The following is an 11,536-nucleotide window of genomic DNA, read 5'->3' on the forward strand; positions in this document are numbered from 1 at the left end:
GTAGCCATTACAGTGAAATAATACCATCCTATTGTTTGAGGAGAGAATGTATTAATAAACCTATTTAGGTAAATTTGGGCAGTCTGGATACATTAACATATGCAATGGTTCATTGAATCAGTCCAAAATGTTGCACATACACTGTTGCCATCTAGTGGCCAAAATCTAAATTGCGCCTTGGCAGGAATAATACGTTATAGCCCCTCTTGCATTTCGAAGATGGTACAAATAAAAATATGCATGTTTTTTTCTTTGTATTATCTTTTACCAGATCTAATGTGTTGTATTCTCCTACATTAATTTTAAATGTCCACAAACTTCAAAGTGTTTCCTTTCAAATAGTATCAAGAATATGCATATCCTTGCTTCAGATCCTGAGCTACAGGCAGTTAGATTTGGGTATGACATTTTAGGTGAAAATTGAAAAAAAGGGTTGGATCCTTTTAAGTGACATATTGGAAGACATTAGCCTCATACCTTCTGTAATTGCCTTATCATTTGGAGGTGTTATGCAAAACCACAAGAGGGCCTTGGATGGAAAAACAGATAAGTTAGCAGTGTTTTTAGAGACAAGCTATTGCTTCGAAGTATATTTCTAGTATATTCCAGGGATTCTGAGAACATCTATTAAAGATGTGAGATGTGTGCCAGTAACTAGTTTGAGTGTTTGTTGGTTGTGATCACTGATCAGGAACGCAGGACACATCCAGCTGTGGTCTATTAACTCCCTCCCTGAGAGATGAGTGTGTCCCTTTGTTTCAACTCGGGAGGGTCATTGAATACTATGTGCAGTTCCTTATGGAATCACATTCACGTGCCCGCGTGGACACATACACACTTGCTGTTTAATAGTGCAGAACAAAAATGTCATTATGGACAGGATTGCACAAAGGCTGTTATTTATATGCATAGGCTTGATAAAAAGGGTGATACAATTCATAGTTTGTTCAAGTTAGCCTTTGTTCAAAATGTCTGGAGGTCAAATTTCAATTTATCAGCCAATCAACTTAATAGTTTTTCTGTTTTTGATGAAGACTCCCTCATGACTGGTTCAGTTACCAAACCAATCAAGAGGGTCTTCCTATCTATCACAGGTCTCCCCATAGAGCCAGAGCTTTGTTTTGGTCTCCCCATAGAGCCAAAGCTTTGTTTTGGTCTCCCCATAGAGCCAGAGTTTTGTTTTGGTCTCCCCATAGAGCCAGAGCTTTGTTTTGGTCTCCCTATAGAACCAGAGCTTTGTTTTGGTCTCCCCATAGAGCCAGAGCTTTGTTTTGGTCTCCTCAGAGCCAGAGCTTTGTTTTGGTCTCCCCATAGAGCCAGAGCTGTGGTTTGGTCTCCCTATAGAACCAGAGCTTTGGTTTGGTCTCCCCATAGAGCCAGAGCTTTGTTTTGGTCTCCTCATAGAGCCAGAGCTTTGTTTTGGTCTCCCTATAGAACCAGCGCTTTGTTTTGCAGGCAGTTGAGCCCCAATAATGAAATATAAATCATCCCAGACTGCCAAGACCATGCAGACAAGACCCAGACTCTTTCATTCCTCCTAAGGGGCCATATCCAGACCTCTTTGGTTCTCATTCAAACCATGTACCAAAGCGTGGCCAATGTGTACAACAGTCCCAATGCTCTGTTGACTGTTAATAATCCTCGCTTACAATACGGCTTAGGAAGTCTACCTTCATATCACCCAAAAATGATTTTACAACTACAAAATATACAACTTATTGTGTGCCGTTCTAATCACTCCGCCATTTCATAGATGCAAAAATTCTAAGTTCGCCTAATTTCAGTTGACGTGACAAAACAAGCAGTTCCCAGTTGTTTTGAACGCACAGAATTCGGGGATTTCCGAGTACCCAGTTGTTTTGAACGCGGCATTTGTAAAGTTGATATATTTATGGTACTTAGGTTTGTTCGGTCTGACAGCGGATTTGCACCGTTTGCTCAATGTGTAGCTTGCCTGCCCCGTGCCTTGCGTGGACCTATCTACCAGCTCACTGGGCAAGCTAAATCAAGCGCACCTAGCAAATGCAATGGGTGTAGACTGAGGAAAATAGAGACCCAACTCGGCGGAAAATATGTCTCCCTCCAGCAAGTGACGTTTTTTCGTTGTATGGAGGTCAATGAGAGTGTCGAATTTGGTCAACAACAAACATGAATGGCTTATTTGCTATAATGAAATGTTCGTAATGCTTAAGTTGTTACGAGTGTACTGATAAGTAGGACGCGTGACATCCCGGCAACTTTGAGAAAAAACACTATCGGAGTTGTCTCGAGGATGCCTATGCATATCATGATATGAGTCTCTCCATTGAACGCATGCAGTTGACGTCAACAACCCTCGTCGAATTAAGTACCACAGTTCGAGTCATAATACCTATAAAACTAGCGGTAAAACCCGGAAATTATTCCAATTGTTTTTCCAAGATACATTTTCCGTAGGAGATTTTAGAACTACTTTATGTAAGGTCTATGTTTCGTGTAGGATTACCCTTGCATGACATTTTGCCTCTAATGAAACGCTAATCAGCCGCTAATGGGGCTATCATACAGAACTACACATCCTGTCGCAACCTTTGACGTCGTCACTTAAGCAGGGTAGGAAAAACCTCCACATTTCTCCATGCAAACTCATTGCCAAGTAACCTAGCAAGTAGATATTATAGCCTTTTTAGTTTATCGTGTAAATAATTGATAGTGTGTTCTTGTTTAGCACTTTTCAAGTCACCTTGCTAGCTACCCTAGCATTTTACAATGAATATAATTTGTTTAGTTACCCTGGCCTTTGTAGCTAACCTTACGTCTCTCTGTCGATCAGAAGCCAGGATGGTTCTGTACCACTACTCCGATATGCACATGTGCATTTTATCGTTTTCCGACCTCTGTAAGCGAGAGGCGTTGCTGGAGCTGTGTGATAAGGGAAGACCTGTTTGCTAGCATCTAACAAACTATTTTGTTTATGTCAAATCTGTGGGTAACTAGATGCGCCCACCAAACAATAGTTAGCTATATCCCTACCCTGGTGGGCTAACATTAGCTTGCATGTCACCTCGTGAAAAAGTGGGACTACACAAAACACGTGCGAACGTTAACTAACTCAAAGTACTCAACAATAAAAGGGCACAAGTCATTATACTAGCCTATGCTGGTTTTCTTTTTACTTGAAAGGAAGGTAACTTGCGTTGTACACTTAACTACAGTCGTTGGTTACCTAGCTCATTTTCATAAGCACCTACAGTAGTTACGCACTTTGGTTGGCAACATTAAATACATGTTTTTACCCATCAACCTACACACAACCACACAATGACAAAGCAAAAACAGGTTTTTAGAAATTATAACAATTATTTAAGAAACGGAAATACCTTGTTTACATAAGTATTCCAAACCTTTGCTATGAGACTCTATAATTGAGCTCAGGTGCACCCTGTTTCCATTGATAATCCTTGAGATGATTGGCATCCACCTGTGGTAAATTCAATTGATTGAACATGATTTGGAAAGTCTTTATAAGGTCCCAGAGTTGACAGTGCATGTCAGAGCAAAAATCCTGCCATGAGGTCGACACGATTGTCCGTAGAGCCCCGAGACAGGATTGTGTAGAAGCACAGATCTGGAGAAGAGTACAAAAACAATTCTGCAGCTTTGAAGGTCCCCAAGAACACAGTGGCCTCCATCATTCTTAAATGGAAGAAGTTTTGAACCACCAAGACTCTTCCTAGAGCTGTCTGCCCGGCCAAACTGAGTTATCGGGGGAGGAGGGAGGTGAAAAATAACCTAATGGTCACCTTCCAGAAGGACAACGATCTCTGCAGCACTCCACCAATCAGGCCTTTATGGTAGAGTGGCCAGACGGAAACCACTCAGTAAAAGGCACGACAGCCTGCTTTGAGTTTGCCAAAAGGTACCTAAAGGACTCTCAGACCAGGAGAAACAAGATTCTCTGGTCTGATGAAATCAAGATTGAAATCTTTGGCTTGAGTGCCATGCGTCACGTCTGGAGGAAACCTGGCACCATCCCTACGGTGACGCGTGGTGGCAGCAGCATCAGCGGCAGGGACTTGGAGGCTAGTCAGGTTCGACGGAAAGATGTACGGAGCAAAGTACAGAGAGCATCTTGATGAAAACCTGCTCCAGAGCGCTCAGGACCTCATATTGGGGCAAAGGTTTACCTTCCAACTGGACAATGACCCTAAGCACACAGTCAAGACAACACAGGAGTGGCTTCAGGACAAGTCTCTGAATGTCCTTGAGTGGCCCAGCCAGAGCCTGGACTTGAACCCAAATGAACTTCTCTGGAGAGACCTGAAAATAGCTGTACAGCGACGCTCCCCATCTAACCTGCCAGAGCTTGAGAGGGTCTGCAGAGAAGAATGGGAAAAACTCCCCAAATACAGGTGTGCCAAGCTTGTAGCGTCATACCCAAGAAGACTCAAGACTGTAATCGCTGCCAAAGGTGTTTCAACAAAGTACTGAGTAAAGGGTCTGAATACTTATGTAAATGAGACATTTCAGTTTTGTATTTTTTTTTTATACATTTGCATACATTTCTAAAAACCTGTTTTTGCTTTGTCATTATGAGGCTAGTACTTTTCAGACTGGGCTAGTAGAACTAGCCTGACACAGCATTGAAATGGATTGTAGAAAATGTGCCAAACTAGCCTGACAGCAGTAAAATTTTGCCTTCACAAACATCACAGATTTAGGGCCTGAATGTTCCCTGTCCGAGTACATAATGTGATCTGCTGGCCAGTGTTCCATCCCTGCATGTCAGTCCCTGTCAGACGATCCCCCTATCACTGTTTCTCCTCAGTGACCTCAAGGCTGAGGGTTTTAACGTTTCTCTTGAGAATTAGAATCAGAAATACAGTCATAGCTCATTGCAATACTTCACCTCTTCAGGGCAAATGGTACCCTAGACTGTCCTGATCATCTAGTTGAGCATTCCAGGTAATTTCTACATCCCAGCAGAAGTGTCCCATCCACATAGAAGGATTTTAGATGTGCAGATGGACAAAAGCCCAGTCTATTTTACCGTTACTGTAGTCAAGTCTGTGGATTATGGTATTAATATAGATGTTACCATTTTAGTAATCAACTTAACTAGCTAGTAAAATAACTTCTTTTTTTTGTCTTTCAGATGAGTGACGACACTCAGGTCTGTAGCTGCCATTTTCCATTGGGAAAGATAAATGGCCCTGTATTTACAAGAAAAGGTAGCTCATCTACCATGGCAGAAGAGGACGATCCAGACTGTTGATTGAGAAACAAGAACAAACCATGAGGCATGAGGATTGGGTGTTGAGGAACCACTTGTCACATTGTATAAGGTGGGGTTGTATTATGATAAACAATGTGTTTTCTATACAGATAGATGGTGATGCAGCATTGAAAAAGACCTACCACTGACCAACTATTTTATTTTCCAGTCCAACAGGAGTGCATCCCTCACGCCATCCGGTGCATGGACATCCTGTGCAAGTGAGATCCGAGCGCGAGCATCCAGTTGTAGACTCTACAGCACATCAAGCCTGTGGACAGACAGGTCAGTAACTCATCAAATATGATACAATATTGTGTAAAACATTGAATTTGTAGATGCATCAAAATGTTTATGTTATGTCCATTTTCCTCATGTTTTAGATAGCAAGGAGGTCTGCTGGAAGTGATGTACCCTCTCTCTCACTCTTGGGGTAAGACATCATTTAAACATCACAGATATACATTTCCACTGTGTCCATGATAAAATGCAATGTGAATTGTGTTGTACTACTGAATGAAACTGTGGCGATGCATTCAGACCAGCCTAATTTACATTAACTACATTACTTTAGTAGGCTGCTTTGAGCAAAATTTTAATTTAAAATAACCTATTCTATGAGCTTATTGTTTATGATCTTTATTCATTGTTCACTTGTTTTTCAACAATGTCAGGTACAAACGGGGGATAATAAATAATTTGAACGTCTAAGATATAAATTCCCACTGTGCCCATAATAAAGTTAAATACATTAGTTGGCTGCTTTGAGCAAAGCTTGTATGTAATATAACCTATTCTGGGAGCCTAGTGTGTGTAGGAACTATACTGAATGTTTTTCGACCATTGGCTTCCCTGAAAAAGTGTACTGACAGGAGGAACAATATGAGTCTGTCAGAGGTCGACACGCTGGATGGGGAGGGTGATGGAGGCTTTGGTGGTCCTCACAATGAAGAAGCAGGTGTCCCTTCCAGTGATGTGGGGCTGACCTTGGACCTGGTGCCAGTAAGGATGGTCTTCATGGAGACCGTAAAACCCTCCCTTGATATAGAAAGCCTTTGGCTTCACTGCCTCTTCAATGGTAAGATCCATAGGAGCACATGACCTCCACTGCTGTGGTGACCACCAAACCATCTGATGAGGCACCCAGGGTCCCAGACCCCGTGACCCAAAGCCCTGACTTCTGCAAATCCATCCCTGTAGCAATTTTGAATGCCTTGATGCCCTCGTCTTCATTATCTGTGCCCCACTTTACAGACAACACCCCACCCAAAGACTGATCTGAGGACCTTTTTTAGCAGCGACGGAGTAACGCGCTTGGCCCTAACCAGTGCTCCATAATTGCTGGTCGTCAACCTCTCTCTCATTGTGTGCCATTTGGGGTTGGTGCGCTGTCCAACCATTGCCTGACGTATAGCCTCATGCTGCACCACCGAGAGCTCCATGCCAGCCAGGATGCCTACATGACCCAGGGGCACTTATTTTTTTAACAATGTCCGGAACAGACAGACAGACAGACAGGGAGGGTAGAGGTTGTTCTGGCTTAGGTTCAGGGAGACATGCTAGCCCACTGAACCTGCCCCTGAGATGGTTAGGTACTGAAGATCCTCCTCTGTGGGCTCTCGGGACAGAGGGTTATAGTCTTCAGCCGGGTACAGGTCCTCTACTGACTGCACCTGGTTGGGAATGGCTGGCTTCCCCCACCTGCATTCCACATCAGTACGTCCGATATTGTGAACTGCCAAAATAGCTACCAAAATAGCTGCTAAAATAGCTACATGGCTAAACTGATGCGCTCCATGAAGGCATTAACATGTGGTAGAGAATCCCCTGGTCACCTATAGAGACTTGCCAAGAGGAAGGATGTTGAGTGCCACATCCCAACCAATGTATGACTTTGAACACCTTAAGGCATTTGTTGTAAGAAATGTGTTTATATAAATGAAGTTTGTTTTGATTGGTGACATTACAACTAGAATATTTAATACACTGTCCTTTTCACGAGGACAAGGGACCTATAAATCAAGATTGTGCGAATGCAACATGCACTCCAAATAAATACTGTGCCTTTGAAGATTTGTCTCTGGGCATGCAACTACTATACAGGCTGGATGTCTAAACAAAGTCAATTCTGAATGTCAACAGATTTTTTTGATTCGTTCTCTTCAATGACAACATTCTACAACGGAGTTATCACTGATCTAAATCTGGTATCGGGGATAATCTGGTTAATGATTATATCATTGATTTAAGTGGCTCTTTCCTTGTAGGATGTTGACAGCTGTACATTACACATTGTATTGCTAAGATGCTCAAACTTAACTGGGCTCCTGAGTGGCTTAGCGGTCAAAGGCATTGAATCTACATTAGCTCAGGAAGTGTCCTAGTTCAGTTAAATGTGCAACGCAAAACACCTCTGTGGGAATCTGTGTTAGAATGGCACACAATATGTGTATCTTTTGTATTTGTAAAATAACCAAAACAAAGCTCTGGCTCTATGGGGAGACCAAAACAAAGCTCTGGCTCTATGGGGAGACCAAAACAAAGTTCTGGCTCTATGGGGAGACTAAAACAAAGCTCTGGCTCTATGGGGAGACTAAAACAAAGCTCTGGCTCTATGGGGAGACTAAAACAAAACTCTGGCTCTATGGGGAGACCTGTGATAGATAGGAAGACCCTCTTGATTTGTTTTGTAACTGAACCAATCATGAGGGAGTCTTCATCAAAAACACACTTTAAAAATTGATTGGCTTATAAGTAACTACATTTGACCTCCTTACTCAGCTCATTCTTTGCTGCAAAAATATGTATCTGCTCATTTTGAACAAAGGCTAACTTGAACAAACTATGAATTGTATCATCCTTTTTATCAAGCCAATACATAAACTCAACAAAAAAAGAAACGTCCTCTCACTGTCAACTGTGTTCATTTTCAGCAAACTTAACATGTAAATATTTGTATGAACATAAGATATAACAACTGAGACATAAACTGAACAAGTTCGACAGACATGTGACTAACAAATGTAATAATGTGTCCCTGAACAAAGTGGGGATCAAAATCAAAAGTAACAGTTAGTATCTGGTGTGGCCACCAGCTGCGTTAAGTACGGCAGTGCATCTCCTCCTCATTGACTGCACCAGATTTGCCAGTTCATCTCTGCTGTGAGATGTTACCCCACTCTTCCACCAAGGCACCTGCAAGTTTACAGACATTTCTGGGGGGAATGGCCTTAGCCCTCACCCTCAGATCCAACCGGTCCCAGACGTGCTCAATGGGATTGAGATCCAGGCTCTTCACTGGCCATGGCAGAACACTGACATTCCTGTCTTGCAGGAAATCACGCACAGAACGAGCAGTATGGCTGGTGGCATTGTCATGCTGGAGGGTCATGTCAGGATGAGCCTGCAGGAAGGGTACCACATGAGGGAGGAGGATGTCTTCCCTGTAACGCACAGAGTTGAGATTGCCTGCAATGACAACAAGCTCAGTCCGATGATGCTGTGACAAACCGACCCAGACCATGACGGACCCTCCAAATCAATCCTGCTCCAGAGTACAGGCCTCGGTGTAACGCTCATTCCTTCAACGATAAACGCAAATCCGACCATCACCCCTGGTGAGACAAAACCGCGACTCGTCAGTGAAGAGCACTTTTTGCCAGTCCTGTCTGGTCCACGATGGTAGGTTGGTGCCCATAGGCGACACTGTTGCCGGTGATGTCTGGTGAGTACCTGCCTTACAACAGGCCTACAAGCCCTCAGTCCGAGCCTCTCTCAGCCTATTGCGGACAGTCTGAGCACTGATGGAGGGGTTGTGCGTTCCTGGTGTAACTCAGGCAGTTGTTGTTGCCATCCTGTACCTGTCCTGCAGGTGTGATGTTCAGATGTACCGATCCTGTGCAGGTGTTGTTACACGTGGTCTGCCACTGTGAAGACGATCAGCTGTCCGTCCTGTCTCCCTGTAGCACTTAGGTGTCTTACAGAATGGACATTGCAATTTATTGCCATGGCCACATCTGCAGTCCTCATGCCTCCTTGCAGCATGCCTAAGGCATGTTCACACAGATGAGTAGGAACCCTGGGCGTCTTTCTTTTATTTTTCAGTCAGTAGAAAGGCCTCTTTAGTGTCTTAAGTTTTCATGACTGTGACATTAATTGCCTACCGCCTGTAAGCTGTTAGTGTCTTAACAACCGTTCCACAGGTGCATGTTCATTAATTGTTTCATTGAACAAGCATGGGTAACAGTCTTTAAACCCTTTTACAATGAAGATCTGTGAAGTTATTTGGATTTTTACGAATTATCTTTGAAAGACAGGGTCCTGAAAAAGGGGCGTTTCTTTTTTTGCTGAGTTTATAAACAACAGCCTTTGTGCAATCCTGTCCATAATTACACTTTTGTTCTGCACTATTAAACAGCAAGTGTGTATGTGTCCACGCGGGCAAGTGAATGTGATTCCATAAGGAACTGCACATAGTATCCAATGACCCTCCCGAGTTGAAACAAAGGGACACACTCATCTCTCAGGGAGGGAGTTAATAGACCACAGCTGGATGTGTCCTGCGTTCCTGATCAGTGATCACAACCAACAAACACTCAAACTAGTTACTGGCACACATCTCACATCTTTAATAGATGTTCTCAGAATCCCTGGAATATACTAGAAATATACTTCGAAGCAATAGCTTGTCTCTAAAAGCACTGCTAACTTATCTGTTTTTCCATCCAAGGCCCTCTTGTGGTTTTGCATCACACCTCCAAATGATAAGGCAATTACAGCAGGTATGAGGCTATTGTCTGCCAATATGTCACTTAATCACACAACTTGGCCTGAAAATGACAAACCAATGCGGAAAGACACAGGAATGCTCCAAGTATATAGATTAAAATCCTGTGAGACCTCTGACTTGCTAGATGTACTGTGGGAGTCATCTTTGAGTGAGGTCCAGGATGAACTGTTTGTATTTACTGTTCATTCTGTTGTTTACAGATGTGACCCTGTGCTAACAAGGCTCCTGAGTCAATTTCCTCCATTCCAGCTGTTCAGGACACCCTTAAACAGCTCATGGAACAGCTCAGCCTGGACAGAGCTACAAACATAAAAAAGACTGTGATTAGACGTTCTCTCTTCATCATCCAAAAGCTGCTTAGTTTGGTCCGAACATTTCCTCATTCTCTGGCTGGGGAACAGGATCCATTTCATAAAGGGATCAGAGGCACCATCTTGGCCTGACTTCATTGAGATGTGCTTCTCTGTTTAAATGGACTGTGTGGTCTGTTTCTCTCTCCCACACACAGATGTGTCCTAATCATGCTTGCTGTGCTGTGTGAGGGCCTTGTTGGCGATGTTGGCCCTCAGGCACCTTGGTCCGGCTCTGTTGTACTGCTTGATATGGATAGAAGTTTCCAGCCTCCTCAGGCCAGAGTTCAAACTAGCCCACGTGCCTGACCACAGCCTGTTATACTGTGCAGGTGTCCATGAGCTGGTGGCCTGTGTCATCATCAGCACCAGAGAGTGTACCTGTAAGGACCACTCATTCTCTTTGCTGCACCAGGCAGACAGCTCCAGCTTGGTGAAAATAAGATGCCTGACCATCTGGTACAGGTCCCCACTCAACGTGGCCCTCCTGCTGAACAACTCGGAGGTGTAGCATCTCACACTGATCAAGTGCAACTCTGTAGGAAGCAAGCCAGCCCTTTTGGACTCTTTCACAGTACAAAATCTGCAGAGGCTGACTGTGTCTTACCCCTTGTGTTGGTCTGGCCAGACACATGACATCATACTGGGGAGGGACATGGGTGCACCTTACTATGAAGAGACCAGGCTAGGAATCATCCACAGCTCAGTGCTGCTGGGAGAATCCAATGTGAAGGCCTATACCGTTCAAACCAATGTAGACAGTAACGTAATCCTCCCTTTTTCATATCTCCTGTCTGAAGTCAAGCTACCAGAGACTTCCTGTATATTTGTAATTTTTATATACTGTACTAATGCAGATTCTTTTTTTTTCTATGCTAACATTGCCAATGTACCACTACCTATGTCTGTGATAAACAATCTTCATAATCACTGTTGACCAAACAGAATGTTTCTCCTTGTGGTCATTTCAATATAATAAGGTCAGGATTCAGTCATTACAGATTGAATCCTGCAATTATTTTCGCACTTCACTTTTAGGAGTGGGTTAGATTTATGTAATAGCATGTCTCAAATTGTGCCATTACTTTTTTTTAAAGTATGTTTTAGATATTTTCACTTTGTTTAGACAGTAAGGAAATCAGA

General features: G+C 43.2%; 1 long non-coding RNA gene across 3 annotated transcripts; it reads left to right on the forward strand.

The window, feature by feature from the left end:
* Nucleotides 1–2,333: 2,333 nt before the first annotated feature.
* Nucleotides 2,334–11,335, forward strand: LOC115201490 (uncharacterized). Of its 3 annotated transcripts, XR_003879749.1 has the most exons (6): nucleotides 2,334–2,592; nucleotides 4,897–4,944; nucleotides 5,135–5,324; nucleotides 5,424–5,539; nucleotides 5,638–5,687; nucleotides 10,244–11,335. It is a non-coding gene; the product is annotated as an uncharacterized LOC115201490 (long non-coding RNA). The 3 variants fall into 3 exon arrangements; XR_003879747.1 differs by lacking the exon at nucleotides 4,897–4,944 and having other exon boundaries at nucleotides 2,337–2,592; XR_003879748.1 differs by lacking the exon at nucleotides 2,334–2,592 and having other exon boundaries at nucleotides 4,510–4,944.
* The last annotated feature ends 201 nt before the right edge of the window (nucleotides 11,336–11,536 follow it).

Source organism: Salmo trutta, chromosome 10 (genome assembly GCF_901001165.1).
Source record: "Salmo trutta chromosome 10, fSalTru1.1, whole genome shotgun sequence".
Classification (NCBI taxonomy): domain Eukaryota; kingdom Metazoa; phylum Chordata; class Actinopteri; order Salmoniformes; family Salmonidae; genus Salmo; species Salmo trutta.